We start from the raw sequence: 10,846 nt of genomic DNA, 5'->3' as shown, positions 1-10,846 counted from the left end.
GCACACAGTTGAGTGGTATAGCGGTTATTAGGCAGTTTCTTGTGGTAGGCCCTAGCATGGGGAATCGGTTAAACCTGTCTACTTTATGACAATCGTCGACACATGGCAGATGATTGGAACCTCTTGTTGGAAGATTTTGAACATGATTGACCTAGCAGTTAAGGGATCTCCATCGCAGTTTTGTAACACCATAAATTTGTTTATGGCCTCTGAGTTGCACAAGAGTGTGTGTGCAAGTCTTGGGCAAGTTCCTTGTTTTACATACTTGGTGATCAATGCAAGTTAAATCTATATGTGCATTGTTTATATTCTTATGATAATATGTGCATGTATGTGTTGTTGGCTTGCAAAAAAACAATAAAAAAAACATATATCAATATGAGGTTTGAGAGTGTGCGACGGTTGATTGGTTGTGGGGGAACAAGGCTGGACAACGAGTGATAAATTTTGATCCAGTGCAAACCTCTATGACAATTCGTTTGATAACCAGGTTGAACCTAATTCTATGAGTTTATGGCTATGACAGACCAAATTTTGTTGACTGAACTTGAGATGCAGATGCAAAGGGTCACAGGATTCCTTGGAAAGCCCGTATATCCCCTTTAGGTGGCGGAGTTTTTGCAAGTCAAGACCATACAACATTTGGTCTAGACATTGCAGAATTGACGAGTTTTTGGAAATTTTTTAGGATAGAGTTACTTCAGTTTATAAAGATGTTGGCATCCTCATAGACGCGATATACTTGAAGTTGGAGAGCATAAAGACTGAATTGAGCATGCTGAATTGTGTTGTGGCAATGATAACTGTGTCTCATTGTCAAAGATTAAGGTTCCTCATCCCAAACCCTTTGTCCATGCTCGGAGTGTCGAAAAGTTGAAGAACTTCTTGTGCGATATAAAAATATTTACAAAGTGGTATACTTGTCTGTCAGACTATAGTCGGATGATGCTAGTATTAATTGTAAGAGGATTGAGATGTGGGACATCTTAAAAAAAGAATTAAAGGATCAATTTTGACGTTTCAACTTATTGTGGGTTGCATGAGAAACCTCAAGAAAATTGAGGTATTTAGGGACAGTGCGGGATTATGTGAAAAAATTCAGTTTGATGATGTTGGACGTGTGTGACATGTATGAGAAAGATAAGTTTTTCAATTTCCTGACAGGATTGAAAACTTGGCCTAGACTGAGTATTATCACCACAACATCAAGGATTTGCCATCCAACATTGTTGTTGTGTGTCACTTTGTTGATTTTTGAATAACAAGTGTGTCTGACTAGAATAAGAAGAAAAGAATGATTCCAGAAAAGGATAAGGGAAAAATAGAAAAGATGGATAAAAGAAGACAAGTTAAAAAAAAATAAAAAAATGGAGGTGACAGGATAGGGCAACAACGACATTGGATGTGTAGTAAAGATTGGATACTGCGCGTGGAACCAGCCCCCAAAGTGTGGAAGACAATCCAGTGCTCCCATGCAGCACCCTGCATGCAACAACTTGGTAAATGGCGGCCATGCACACTAAAGGCCTGTTTACATTTATGTATAAGTTTGGATTGTAGTATTTATCCAATTGTGTAAACCATTTTCTTTTCATGATATCGGCTCAATTCGAATCCTACAAGCCCGGGACAAGCCTTAATTGAGCTTGATATGAAATCAGTCCATATGTGGTCTGATTGAGAAATCCAAGTAGAAATCCACAGTGTTCAATATTTTTACTATTAAAACTTTTTCATCTATCACTCAATCTAATCAGGTAAACAACTTCTAATTTTTATTAATTTATAATATCCTACAACAAATTCATTTGAATCCTGTCAACCATTTATCCAAACCACAAAAGTACACGAGCCCTAAGGGAACAAAAAGTGCACACAAGGGTTGAGCGATTGTGGTAGTTATGCTCAGTTGTTGAGTGACATATAGTAGTTATCAGGGAAATCTATAAGGAGATGATATAAACATATCTACTTTATGAAAACTGCCGATGGATGGCAAATGATTGGATGCCTTGCTAAAACTAAATATGATTGGACCAACAACTGGAGATGCCCACTGCAACTTTCTAATGCCTTAAATTCCTTGGCCGTAGAATTGCATAAAAGAGTGTGTGTGCAATCCTTGGCAACTTCCTTGTATCGCATGATTGGTGATAAATTCGAGATTAGGTTTATTCTTGTGAATTTGTGCATCATTTATGTGCGAGGACTGACTGCTTATGGGTCAACTAGACCACACAGTCAATGAAAACATATGATCTAATCCAAATCTTTGTAACAACTACCAGTAAGTATTTTCGTCTTAGTTTTCATATCTAATTTTATACAAAGATTTCTCAATTTACTTTTAAAAGAAACTACTATTAATAATAAAGTATCTACTTTTTTTTAAGCTTTCAAAATTTTAAAGAAATGCACTGAATCTCTTGCACTTTTCAATTTCTTTGCATAGAATAAATTTAACAATATCTAAAATTATTTAGAAACAAACATAATAAATGGGATGTTTTCAAATTAAATCAAATCAAATTGAAGAAAATGTCAAGAATTTATAATTTATAATTATTAAAAATTTAATAAATATTAAAAATGGACGAGGAAAAATTAATGCAAAAAAAATATATAAATGGCGGGTGAATTGTGGATTCAATTTCAAATTATATAAATTTTATAAAAGTTAATGAACTGGCTGGTACACTTGATTTGTAACCAGGTCGGCGGTTCAACCAACGGTTCGAACTATTTTAAAAAATAGAATGTTTTTTATGCTAGTTCGATTGTACGGATTGACTAGGTTCGTAGATCGATCGATTTAAGTTGGGTTTTAATACATGCCCGATGATTAAATCAGTGAGTCTTGACCCAGTGTCACTGACTGCATCTTAGTTAAGAGTGACTGCAGTGACTCAAGAAAAACGTGGGGGCTCTAAGGGGATGTTGGAATGCACGCATGTGCATAAATAACAAGTAGCAAAGCCTCTTACGATTTGGGTTTGCAATCCTGTTTATATGAAAACTTCCTTGAGGTACAAGGATGCTATTAGCCAATTATGAAGTCATCCCATGGACGTTTGGGTATAAATATATAAGAGCAACAATCAGGCGCCACCATGCACACGAGCAGGAGATTCATGCGCGAAGCAGAGTAGTCTAATGATGTAGTTCATTGAAACTATTTCAATGGAAAAATCCATGGAGTGTTTGGAGCACCTCCACCATGTTCCAAAGATAGATGGTTTTGTTTGGGTAGGAAACGAAGATAATGTATGGAGTCTGCCAGTACAGTGGTGGACAAGTAAATTGAATGCACTACTAGACTACTGCTGCACAACAATTCAAGCAGTACGTGATTTGGACGTAGGATGAGAGAGATGTGAAAAAGGTACACTTTTTGACCATTTCAATATTTACTGTTGGAATAAGGAAAATTTTTTTAAACCTATTTTGATGAGGCAATACATGGTGAGCCAACCGGCCCTCCCTGTACAACAAGTCACTAAATGTGCAGTCCTTTGAAGGCATGTGGGGGCAACTAGTTCTAAGGAGTATTTAAAGTTGGACAGAATGGGAATCGAACAAGCACCTTGGGGCCAAATGGGTCTGTGTTTGGCACAAAAGCATGCCGAGAGGTTCCATATGATTGAAAGGTCCGTGGGCCACGAAAAATCAGGGGCAACACCTCTAGGCTGAATGGGTGATCGAGGCAATCACTCCAATACCTCTTGAACTAGCTTGTTGCATGCGCTATTAGGTTCTAGTTGTGCATGGGGGGGAAATGAGTGGTCGTGTGGCGGTGCCGTGATGTGGGAAAGTTGAGAAGCCACGCCGAAAGACAAGAAAACATGTTGGGCATACTGTGTGAGATCAATGCGAGATGTTGGCATATGAAATAAGCTTAGGACTTATGATGCGGCCCTACTAGGGTCAAGCATAGAAGGCGAGCATGACGAAGACGTATGCCGAGAATGCACCGAGTGAGCAGTGGACGTGAGATGGGCTTCTCAGGTGCATGAGTGGCCTGATTTAAATTGGGACTAAACTTGATTTAAATTGAATGGTCCAATTGGACAATACACTATAATAATAGAGGATCATATTAAGATCAATATATTTCTTACGACTAGGAAAATACATTTATGAGATATTGCAAATATACGGACATAACAATAATTCCTTTTTTGTAATAGAGTTTGGAAGGGGTATCCCATCTAAAACATTAATACATATTCAACACTTAGTGCATTTCTTCCTCACAGCACCCCCACCTAAAACCGCCCCTGTTCTTTGTTCTTTTCTCTTCTCTCTTTTTTCTCCCCTTTCTCTTCTCTTCATTCTCGTCCACCCTTCCCAGCCTTTGGTGATTTTTTGTTTTAGTTATTTCTTCTCATTTGTTGTAGAAGGGCCATTAACCATGTTTGTATTTTCTTTTTTTTCTTTAACAGGGTTGAGTTTGTCGTATTGTAGATGATTTATTTTCTTTCAGAAATTCTACTTATTATTTTGAGCTTTTTGTTTCAGAAATATGGGCTTTTGTTGAGGTTGTTTAAGTTTGAGGTTCTTATGTTGTTGGGCGAAGACTTGGAGAAAATGTGCATAATTTGTCACAAGTGAACTAAAATCTTGTTGCTATGTTAATCTTTTTATATTTAAAATTACAGATTATGAAACACATCGCGTATTGCTTATAATCTTCTGTACTCGTTTAGTAGCAAAAATAGTTTCTTCTTCTCATTTGGTACTTTTTTATTTTTCTATTTTTTTTATTTTTCTGTAATTATTAAAAATAGAAAAATTGTTCTAAACTGTTTGGGGTTTTTTTTCTTGAGATCATTTATAAAAAAAAATTAATAAAAATTCTTAAAAACTGCTTTGAATATTATTTTTTTATTTTTATAGATTTTTCTGTAATTTATTAAATTTAAAAAAAAATCAAAAACTGTAATTTCCTGCAATATATATTGATGATGTTTTTTATTTTTTCTGTAATTTTATGCATATATCATTAATTTGTCTATATAATTTGTAATTTCTATGTAATTTTAAAAATATGGAAAATATTCAAGCATTCCCAACCTCTAGCAAATGACTTGGCCTCAAGTGACGAGTCTGATGATGACAACTACTAGGGTGAGGATATCGAGCTTCAAATCGAATCACCTCGATTCATTTGTCACCCCTAATTATTATACACTATTTTTAACTTTTTATTGCAATTTAAACCAAAAAAATGCCATCGTCTTCCGTCACGTAAAATTTATGAATCACTCCTACACACTACAAGGAAAAAGAAAAAAGAAAAAAGAAAAAAAGATTAGCATTATTCAAAAGTCAAATGGCACTTTTTTAGTCACTAATTATATATATAGTGATAAAAAAATTTATTTTGTCACAATAATGAAATTTATAGTTCTAAGAGTGGCATTTCTTTTGTGATTTTTGTCATAAGTAAGAATTTATAATGGAAAAAACTATGTATAAGGTTGTCACTAAATATAATTAGTGAAACATATATAATGACAATAAATAATTAGTAGGAAAAATACTAGTAACCCTTTGTGATAATGAATATGAGCAAATTAAACCCATATGAAAAAAAAAATAGTAATTTACCTTCTTATATTTTTTGAAATGTAGCAATTTATCCCCTGTATTTTTTAAAATGAAGCGGGATAATCATAATTTTAGTCCTCATATATTGCCACTAATTTCAATCCCTTAATATATTGAAATTCTAGTTTAGTCCTTCAACTTTTAGAATATTAACAGTTTCGATCCTTAGAGTAATTAATGACCATTTTGGCCTTTCAAAGAAAATATATAGTTCAACTATTCTTTTCTCATGCCAATGTTGGGCCCAACATTCTCAAAAATAAAATTAAGTCTCCATAAATTCATACACTAGAAAAAAAAATTACTATTGGGTACAATATTAATGGTTATGGTTAAAAACCATAGTAAATGGCTTCTATTAATTACTGTTAAAGAAAAGTGATGTAAAAAACTAGCTTTTCCACCATGAGAAGAGTTATTTGCCACGACTAAGAGCCATGGTCAAAATATTTATTATGATTTTTAGACATGACAAATATTTTAGCCACTTTTGCAAAAATCAAAGCCAACAACCGTTGCATGGCCGTGGTCAATAACTATTTGCTACGGCTACTAATTTGTTATTAGCCATGACAATTAACCGTAGTTATAATTTTTCTAGTGATACCCATCTTTGACCACCTTGTTCCTGGGGTATTCCAAGTCCTCGATTTCACGGACTTTCTCCAACCACACTATTCGGTAATGCTGAGGATTTCGAATACTTGGGAATAAGACAATCAAAGAAATGTATGAATTTTTAGAGGTTTAATTTTTATTTGGAAAGCATGTTGGGTCTTATCATCAGCATAGAGAAAAGATAGTTAAACTATATGTGTTCTTTAAAAGAGCAAAATAGTCATTTATTAGGCCTAAGGACCGAAACTCTTAATATTTTAAAAGTTGAAAGACTAAAATAGAACTTCAATATATTATCCTAAATAAAACAATTTTATCTTCTTAGACAAAAAGATAAGTTGCTTTATTTTAAAAAATATAAGAGATAAATTACTATTTTTTTCTTCATATGAAGATAATTTATTCATTTATAATTTCACATAAGAATAAATTACATTAAACCCAACAATTAGTTTCCACTGTACCGTGCTGTCACTATGTTGTGGTTGTTGACTTCACTGGTGTTGTCTCTCTTCTTCGCTGTTGTGTAACTGTACTACTGTAGTAGTGTTCTGGTGTATCAGAGTTGTTAATTAGCAAGAATCTTCGCCGTAAACTGGGACAAATATTAGCAAGGAAGCATGTAGAGACAAGAAGCACCAGTGGTCTAGTGGTAGAATAGTACCCTGCCACGGTACAGACCCGGGTTCGATTCCCGGCTGGTGCATTTCAGTTTTTTGCACTAGCATCATTTGGGATTCCGTCCACATCAGCTATTTTTTGAAAATAGTAATTAAAGTGAAAAAATATACTTATTTATACATAATCTCATTAAATTTCTATTAATTTGACACGCAACTCAATATAAAATACAATCTTATTAACTAATCTAAATTTATCAACATTTCAAATAAAAACTTATACAAGATTGAAAGCATACTTTTCACTGAAACTAAAAACACAAACAAATAATGTTGCGTCTCTGAACTATTTATATAGCCTCATTTAACCTTTTAAAGTATTAAAAGTAAGAAAACCCGTTGACAGGACAAAAATGCTCTTCTCACTTACCTCATATATTTTTTTATTTTGCTCCATCAAGTCTGTTTTATTTAAATAAATATTCTTCCAAAACTACTTTTTGTGATTTGAAATTTTACTTCAATTTTATTGTAAAAATAATACTTAAAAATTATATCTTTTTATATATTATCTAATGCAAAAAATATTTACAAGCTCGGTATATACAAATTTATTTTACAAAGTAAATTATTGGTTAATAAAAAATACATATAAATATTTAAATACACAATGCATATAATTTTATAAAAAAGTATGTTATATAAATTATAAATTTTTATTCAATAACATGTATGCAAATTTATGAAAATATATAATATCGTTAGAATATTTTACAGTGTATATATATATATATGCATCCGATGTAATATTTTAAAATTTCTTATAATTAATTTTTTTTTATGAAAAGTTCAACATATATAACAATATTCACAAAAACTATGTAATTTTTTTATTTATTATATAAAAGATATAAGGAGCGCAAAATTATAGAGTATATACTGCAGGTTCTATACTAATTACATAAATCATAACTTTTGGGTAGTATTTACTTGAAATAAATATTTTATAATAATTCAAGTTACGTTTTAGGAGTAGACATATCTTAAAGGATGTAAATAATAAGCTCATTTTTATCATTAAAAAATTGATTTATATTGTGAGACTGTATTTTGTTACATTTTATACTTTAGGAGCGTAAATACACTTCATATATAATTCAAAAACATAAAATACGTTTACCTCTTATATAGTGATAAAATCAAAATTATTGATATATATAAATATTTTTAATGATAATTTTAAAATTATCATTTAATTATATTTTATCACTAATATAAAAGAAGAATTAACCATAAATTTTCAAGATTCATGAATCTATAGACTTTCACAAGAAGCACGTGTTTCCTTGTTGTGGGATGATATCATTTAATAATTAATCAACATAATATATGAACAATTAGACCAAATATAGTCGTGCCAGTATTTGTTGGCAGTAATTTTTTTAAATGTGGTTAAAATATTTAATATGGCTAAGAATTATGTCAAATATTTTTTGTCATGATCAATATATTTAACTTTTAATTATTTATTAATTTTATTTAATCATAATTAATAATAATTATTTTTTATAATTTTTTAATTCATAATCATTAAAATGTAAACAGTAGTAATTTTTTCTCTAGTGATAACAACTTGAAATTAACTTGAACTATTGCCCATATAAAATAGGATCTTGTTAAATACAAATTAACTACTACATTGCAACGGCCATTAGCTGTTATTTTTGCAAGTGTAACCAAAATATCAGCGATAGTCAAAATTATGACAAATGTTTAGGCTATGGCTAAAAATCATAAAGAATATTAATTAATTGCGGTAAAATTTATGTTTTTATTTTTATTTTATTTAACCATATATGATTAATTAATAGTATTGAGATATTACAATTTTTAAACTATGGTCGTTTATAATATAATGAAAGCTCAATTTTTAATAATGAAACTAATCACCAATCACCCTAAGTTTAAATTCAAAAACCCTAATTCTTGTGCCGGCATGCATGGGGTATCTTCAAGCCCATATACACTCTGAATGGCGTGGAGGTTAAGTCCACATCACATCATAAAGCTTGCAAACTTGACTAGCTGAAAACCAAGTGAAGAATGAATACTGCTTTTGACCAAATACCCCACCACCATATATAAATATATATAAAAAACGAATGAGATCTAATATTCTATAAGCTAATAAGATGTCCACATCTTTCTTTGTCAACCCACATTTCTGTGTCATGATACAGCTCACATGCCCATGAAAACAATCGACAGATGTTACCTGTTTCTACGTTGAAATCAGACTTTTGAGAGACAGTTTCTAGTCATTTCAGTAGCATTATATGTAGACCAGAGTCGGGGGGGTGGGGGTGGGGGGGCCTCCAAATTATCTTTATTTGAGCAGCCTTCAAGCAGTGTATGTGGTGGGAATTCTGATATTCTCACATCAGTAGTTTGTTTACTTTTCTTTTGGTAAAAGAGAGAAGCATATGAAATTGGATAAAGTAGAAAACTTGCTACTAGTGGGACTTTGGTTTAATTTGATGTCAAATGTAAACTACAACAATTTATACAAATTATTTAAATATGTATATATATATATATGTGTGTGTGTTTTAGAGAAATATTATTGCAGTAGTCGTGTAATATTGATAAGAGGTCGAGATAAAAATTGAACTCTTTTTCTTGAAAATAATACTGTTCAGATTGTTGTTTATAGTTCAACAATAATTATCTCACAAAATACTGTTTATTATTTTCAAAATAGTAGCACCATCAATCTTGACAAAAACGATAAGCTAAGAGTGTTTTTGGAACTTTCTTGATAAAAGACAGCATTTTGATTTAGCGAAGTTCTTTGAAATGCTTTTTAAAAATTTGATGAAATTAAATGAAATGGGGATCTATTTATAAAGTTCCAAAAGTACCATTGAGTATATATATGTCTAATTAGAACATGCTATAAGAGGTTATGACTTTTCAAATTGAATAATTAGGAAAAATGATTTCTTTAGTCCTTTAAGTTTGCCGGCTATTAATTTTAGTCTTTTAAATTTATGTGTTTTAGTTTTAATTTTGTAACTTTCATAAATGTGTAATTTTAGTTCTCTGACTCAATTTCGAATAATTTTACCCCTGCACACCTTTTTAAAAAGCAAATTTAGAGGGTGTTTGGCTAAGCTTATAAACTCTTAAAAACATCTTATAACATTTTAGAGAGCTTATAAGCTCTAATAAAATGTTTGACATTTTTTTTTTAAAGAGCATATAAGATTTCAAAATAAGATGTTTTGATTCTTATAAACTTTTTTTAAAAAAATTAGGAAAGATCTTATAAGTTATATAAAATAATATATCATAAGACAAAAGTATCCCCATTCATACTCTCTCTCTCTCTCTCTCTCTCACACCCACACACACACACACACACTCTTTCTCTCTCTAGGATTAATTTTTCTCTTACTATTTAATTTTTTAATATTCAAAAAAGAGAAAATACTCAAGTATTTATAATAAATTATTATATTTAAATAAAAATTAGATTACTATTGATATTATATTTATTGAAAAATATAAATTCAAAGCATTATAAATTATACGACTAGAAATAATCATTGCATTAACAAAGAAAATATAAAGTATATATCTATATTAATATTCAACTAGCATTAATGTACATATATATTATTATTTAAAAGTTTAGGTAATAATTCATCATTTTCATTATCGTAAAAAAATTATCTATTAAATTTTTAGGCTTTAAAGCAATTTTGGTAATGTGTCTTTAGCATTTTTCCGATTTGGTCCCCTATCTTTTCGTCATGCCAATTTGGTCCTTTATCTTTTTAGGTCCGCTCGATTTTTGTCCTTTAGCCAGATTAGGACAAATTAATACCCATTTTGCTCTACTATTGAAAGAACCTTTATAGTTGATACACATGCTCTTAGTTTGACCCAACATGCTTCCGAAATAAAATGAAGCCCTCATATTTTTGTATCTTTTT

General features: G+C 31.0%; 1 non-coding gene across 1 annotated transcript; it reads left to right on the top strand.

Annotated features, from left to right (window-relative positions):
- Window positions 1-6,863: 6,863 nt before the first annotated feature.
- TRNAG-GCC (transfer RNA glycine (anticodon GCC)) lies at window positions 6,864-6,934 on the top strand. The gene has a single exon. It is a non-coding gene; the product is annotated as a tRNA-Gly (tRNA).
- Window positions 6,935-10,846: the final 3,912 nt, after the last annotated feature.

Source organism: Sesamum indicum, linkage group LG13 (genome assembly GCF_026168435.1).
Source record: "Sesamum indicum cultivar Baizhima isolate 11 linkage group LG13, ASM2616843v1, whole genome shotgun sequence".
In the NCBI taxonomy this organism is placed as follows: domain Eukaryota; kingdom Viridiplantae; phylum Streptophyta; class Magnoliopsida; order Lamiales; family Pedaliaceae; genus Sesamum; species Sesamum indicum.
This window is presented reverse-complemented; position numbering and strand designations above follow the sequence as displayed.